The sequence below is a fragment of the Gossypium hirsutum genome, chromosome D04, assembly GCF_007990345.1.
Source record: "Gossypium hirsutum isolate 1008001.06 chromosome D04, Gossypium_hirsutum_v2.1, whole genome shotgun sequence".
In the NCBI taxonomy this organism is placed as follows: Eukaryota; Viridiplantae; Streptophyta; class Magnoliopsida; order Malvales; family Malvaceae; genus Gossypium; species Gossypium hirsutum.
Window position 1 is genome coordinate 50,777,697 of NC_053440.1, and position 5,853 is coordinate 50,783,549.

The 5,853-nt window shown below is 31.0% G+C and overlaps 1 non-coding gene across 1 annotated transcript; it reads right to left on the reverse strand.

The window, feature by feature from the left end:
- Positions 1–81, reverse strand: TRNAL-AAG (transfer RNA leucine (anticodon AAG)). The gene has a single exon. It is a non-coding gene; the product is annotated as a tRNA-Leu (tRNA).
- Positions 82–5,853: the final 5,772 nt, after the last annotated feature.

A 5,853-nucleotide genomic window follows, 5' to 3' on the forward strand; every position in this document is an offset into this window, starting at 1 on the left:
TGTTGAGAGTGGGATTTGAACCCACGCCCTTTCGGACCAGAACCTTAATCTGGCGCCTTAGACCAACTCGGCCATCTCAACTTTCATTCCTTTTCTACAATAAATTAATTTATCTATAAAACCGACTGAAAAATTGAGACCAAGTAGGTTTTGCAGATTTATCCTTCTAACTAAATATGCATATATTAATATAAATGCTTCAAATACAATTAGGAGTAGGATCTTTTCCTATAAATACAATGAGAAGAAAGTTACAAATAATTAATAAAAATGTTTTTATATGATATCAATATATATTATAAAACTTCTCATATTTGCTTAACTATACCCAACAAATGTGTAGTTATAAAAATCTTACTATTCAATTTCTTGGCATACTAATATATGGATCCAATTCTTTATCTTATTCAGTTCCACTTATGCTTTATACAAAATTTTCCAAGTCAAACTTGATAAACAAAACATTGTACAGAGACTTGAAAATTTGCATTTAACCCACTGCATTCTTTAAGGCTAAAGCTTCACCCACCTTTATTGTTGATAAGCACAACAACAATTGATCCATCACAATCCCTATTCCCTAGTAATTGGAATCATGTTAACCACCATTTGTGATGTACATCGAAATTAGTTTGATCACATAATCCCAGCTATCTAACTTATAGTAGTCTCTAACTGCTTGTTTGATTTCTCAGCATGCATGCTTTTTCCTAAAACATTTTGATGTTCTAGATCAAATTGGACCACAAATTTTACCCTCAAACAAGCTTGAATTTTGAGCTTTTCAATTAAGTTGACAAATCTATCTTTGCTCACCTTTCAAATGATGATGAATAGTTGAATACCTAGACACATTGGAACGGTAGCTAAAAGCTTATGCTCCGCAGAAGGGCACAAGAAAAGGAAAAATACGTGCTCCATTGGTATCCTCCTCAACCAGCATTTTTCTCTTGCAATTAGAGCTCTCTTTGCTAACAAACAAAATTAGAGTTGTTTATAAATTGCATGACTAACACGACCTAATCTGGATTGAGTTTGAACAAAAAGAACTTATCCATAAACTAGTTCAATTCAGCCTGAATATAAATAAAATGATTTTTCAAAATATTTTTATGTAAATTTAATTATAAAAATATATAAATATTAATATAAAATATATTTTTATCATGTTTAAACAGAATAAAAGTTTTCTGAATAGGTCTAATCAAGTTGGAGCCTAAATTTTTCTTTTAAATCGAAGCTCAACTAAATTCAACTAACTTGTAATTCAATCAAACCCATACTAAAACTCCAAATATTGGCCAGGGATGAATAATTCTTAAAAATAAAAAAAGTTAGATTTTACAAGAAAGTCATCATATGTGATCACAAATTCCTAATTTCATTGTCATGCACGTTTTTGTTTTGGTGTTTATGGGGAGGCGCCTTAACGAACCAAACACGTGTTACGTTTAGAATTTTTTAGGATTTTAGGAATTGGTCTTGCCTGTTATTGGAGCTGTGGGCCCAGCCTATATTCAAAAAATATTTTATGTCCCCACTCAAATTTAATTTGCTATATTTTATTGTTATAAAATGTTAAAATAATTATTTTATATTAAATAAAATTATTTAATTCGAAATTTAAGTCAGCCAATTCAAACCCAGAAAATCTTTTAGTATTTATTTTGCTAAATTATATTTAAAATGTTTTTGGAATATGAGGGAGATGTTTATTCTTTATTTTTGAAGAAGAAATTATTAAAAATAGCCACAATGACTTATTTGGTCCTTCAACTTTATAGAAAAAAATTATTTAATAATTTTCACCTCTTTTATTTTTAAACTTGCATTGTTTGTCAAGTGTTAACTTTGGAAAAGTGTTAACTTTGGCTGATGTATAATATGTTTATATAACCCTATTAATGTATTAAATTTTTTTTATTAAATTGGCTTATTTATCTTTTCTCCAACTGAATTATGTGTCTAGTTAACTCGTAACACTATTCCAATAAGGATTTTTAATATAGTATAGATAAAAAAAATTAATTGATACACTTTTAAAACAAAAAGATTAGTTGATACATATTAATATAAAGTAAAAGTAAAAAAAATATTAAGACTAAAATTTAAAGTTAATTTAAATGCAAGTTAAAAGAAAAAAAGTAATTAAATTAGAGTAAAATCGACTTATGAAGATATATCAATATTGGGATTGAGAAGTGTTAATGATGGACATTAGGGCCTTAACATATTAAAATCTTCTTCAGGCTTGTGTGTCGCCAAAGACTTTTAACTAATGGAGAAAGATTGAGGAGGCACCTCACCAACTACCTTTATCATGTTTTTTATGATAATTTTATTGAAGATACAAGTCATGTCTTGCATGAATGCTTTGCGGCAAGAACCTTTTAGGTGATGCTTGTGAATGATTGATTAAGAGAATTTTTAACTATAGAAATTGATAGATGAGTGTTTGTAAACTTTGGGAACCCTTCTTATTTTGCTAAGGAGGAAGAAGACTGGGATTTGCTCTTTGGTGTCATCTATGGATCAGGAGGAATCATATAATTTTTAATGAAAACTATGTGGATACAAAGGGGATACTAGAAAAAAGTAAGATTGAGAGATGGGGTTAAAAGAGCCTTGGTAGGTGCCAATAGCAACCATGCTCTAACAAATTGTTATGTATGCAGAGCAATTAAATGGGAAAGGCTGCTAGTAGGTTGGTGCAAGCTTAACATAAATGGGTTCAATTATACACTCTATTGGTTATGTAGATGGCTCAAATTGTAAGGTGTTGTTAAGGTCTGTAGCCTAAGAAAGTGCAAAGCTTAGATCTAAAGGCCAACTTATTACTTTGAAAAGGCTTAAGATAAGGAAAAGACTTGCATCCAAATACCTTCATAAAAGTATAGTTTGGTTGCCTATGATAAAGTGTCTTGTATGGAGAGATGCCACTAATTACATGAGTGGGCAATATATTAATAAAATAAACTACACTAACAAAAGCATCAAACCAAAACTTAAGTGGCATGGAAGCTTGAGCTAAAAGTGTCAATCCAACTTCAACCAAATGTCCGTGTTTACACTCAACAACCTCATTTGTTGAAATATGTAAGGGCATGATAATCCATGCTTGGTGCCATGTAAAGCAACCATTGATGAAATAGTCTGGTATTCACCTCCCCGGTCACCTTGCAACTCCTTAAGCAACCAAATTGAAATTGAGCAAGTTTATGAAACAAAGAAAAAACTATAAGAGCTTCAAAATTGGCTTTCAACAAGTATGACAATGTATAACATTTGCATACATCAACAAAAGAAATGTAGTAATTATAACCATTAGACGAAACATGTGTAGCGCCCCACAAATTAATATATACAATATCAAAATTATATGAATAAATTGTGCTAGAAGGAGAAAATAGAAATTGATGGCTCTTTCCCATTTGACAAGAAACATAAATAGATTATTTTCATTAGAATGAAGTTTTGGATAGTAAATTTTCATTACTTTGGACAAAGAATCATAAGCTAGATGTCCTAGCTTCCTATACTAAAGATAATACAAATTGACATTATTAGAATGTGCACTATCATCAAGTAAATTCACCATAGTAGAGCCCCTTTGTGAACAGTCAAATGACTCACAATTAGTGCTCAGGTCGAACTAATAAAGCCCTTCCTTCTCGACTCCCTCAAGCAAAATTTGACTAATCTACTCATCTTTTACCAAGCAACAATTTGCATGAAATTCAAAGAATGCTCAATTATCTTTAGCAAACTTGGAGATATTAATTAGATTTTTAGGCATATGTAGAACATGGAGGAGATCATTAAGTTGAAAAATTTTAGTGGAAGAGACTAATAAAGCATGCTAATATGATTTATATATAATTGACTACTATTATCAATAGTGACCATACCAATTCCTATGTATTCTTTACTAGGCACAAGATGCTTTCAGTCATTTGTAATATGATGAGTAGCACAAGAATCAACAAACTAAAAATTAGAAGAAATTTTTAGGTCTAACATAAAAGCATTTACTTCGTGTGTTGGTGAGTAGAGAAATTGTCCCTTCAATATTGGGGGCACTTGGAGAGGATGTATTGGAAGAAGTATCACCATTCACAACAAATTTATATAAGGATGAACTATAAAAAAAATTTGTTGAAAAGTAACCTAACTTTCATAAGGAGTAAAAGGACACATGTTGACAAAAGAACGCTCAAGGCAAGGCAATGAAAGCTTGTAGCTAGTTGTTGTGACACCAGGAAAAGACTAAATCATAGCGATGAAAACAATGATCAACAAGATGCCCAATATTGCTATATAATTGGCACTACATTTACAAAATTGCCTTAAAGTAAAACCAACAATATAATTGCTCGATCCTGAAGCATTAACATTCTTTGACTTAGACACATGGAGATGTGTTGCATTTGCATTGATAGGTAAATGAATGGCATTCTACTGCATCAATTTTGCATCAAGAAGCACCGCTACCACGCTATCAAGAAAGAATGACTCATGGTTGACAATTATAACCACCATAAAGGGTTCATACTCTATCGATAACCTATCAAAGTCATAACTATATGCTCCACCTCTAGAAATCTAATTACCACAAGCTGCCAAAGTGTTGTATACCTATTTGATTTGTGAGATGTGCTTTATCATGTTCAAATCACCATTTATAAGGCACGCAACTTGTAATGCAAGTGCATTACTTTTGTAATGGAATGAGTAACAAACAGTTTTATCAGAGTGCTCTATATAGCTGAGGAGGTTTCTGATCCAACTAATTGAGGTTTTATGTGAGGACTCACCATTGAAAGCAACCCTGAAGCTAATGCACAATCTTGTTGAACATACACGACATGAACTTTGTTTTTCACTTATTGATCGGAAATGTTGACCATCATTTTTTAGGGCACCACCATAGGTCCATCAAAAAGCTTCCTTGAGCGATGGCTTTTAATTATCAACAAGGTTTGTTGTTTCCAAAGAAGAAAGTTCTTCTCATCTAACATAACATTCACCTTTTTTATTAGTGAATATTTAAGCAAGTCTGAACATTGCATCAATCCCATTGTAGCCATTTGTTCTGTCACTAGAGTAATAGATTCCATCATCCTCGTTTGAAAGAGAGAAGGCCGATGACCAAAAAAGCTCTGATACCATGTTAAAGTTTTTACTTGAAACTAGAAAAGAAAGAGAAGAAATACAAAGAATTGAAACAAGAACCAATAAGAAGAAGACAAGAGAATAAAAAACCTCTACTTTTAAGAAATTGTCGAAAATTACTAATTACATCATTGACTGTGTCTATTTACAATCAAAGGGTAATATTGTAACGGACTAAACTAATTAGTTAACTAATACAACTAATTAGTAACCATTTAACAATTTCTCAATAAACTGGTAACCAATAACAACATGTGATGTAATAAGCTACAACAATTACGTTAGTTGCTTGGAGGTAAAGAAATAGTTGTTTCCTTATTTCCAAATAACTTAAGTTTTTTTTTGATACAATACCTAATTGTCCATAACCTCTATCTAACCCTTAAATAGAAGGATAAATATAGTTGAGCGTGCTTGAACCTACATTCTTCTGCATTGACAATAATATTGATATCAATCGAGATAACACTTATTCGACCCAAATAACTTAAGTTTATATATAAGATATTATGCTTTGTATATATTATTACTTAAGAAGTAATAAAATTTACTCATTTGTTAGCTTTTCTTTTTCCTACAAAATTCAAATCTTCTTTTTATACTGTGGCAACAACTCAAATCTTTAAAATTTTTGATATTGTTTTCTTTTACAGTACCTCAACTTAGGTTTCGTTTATCACT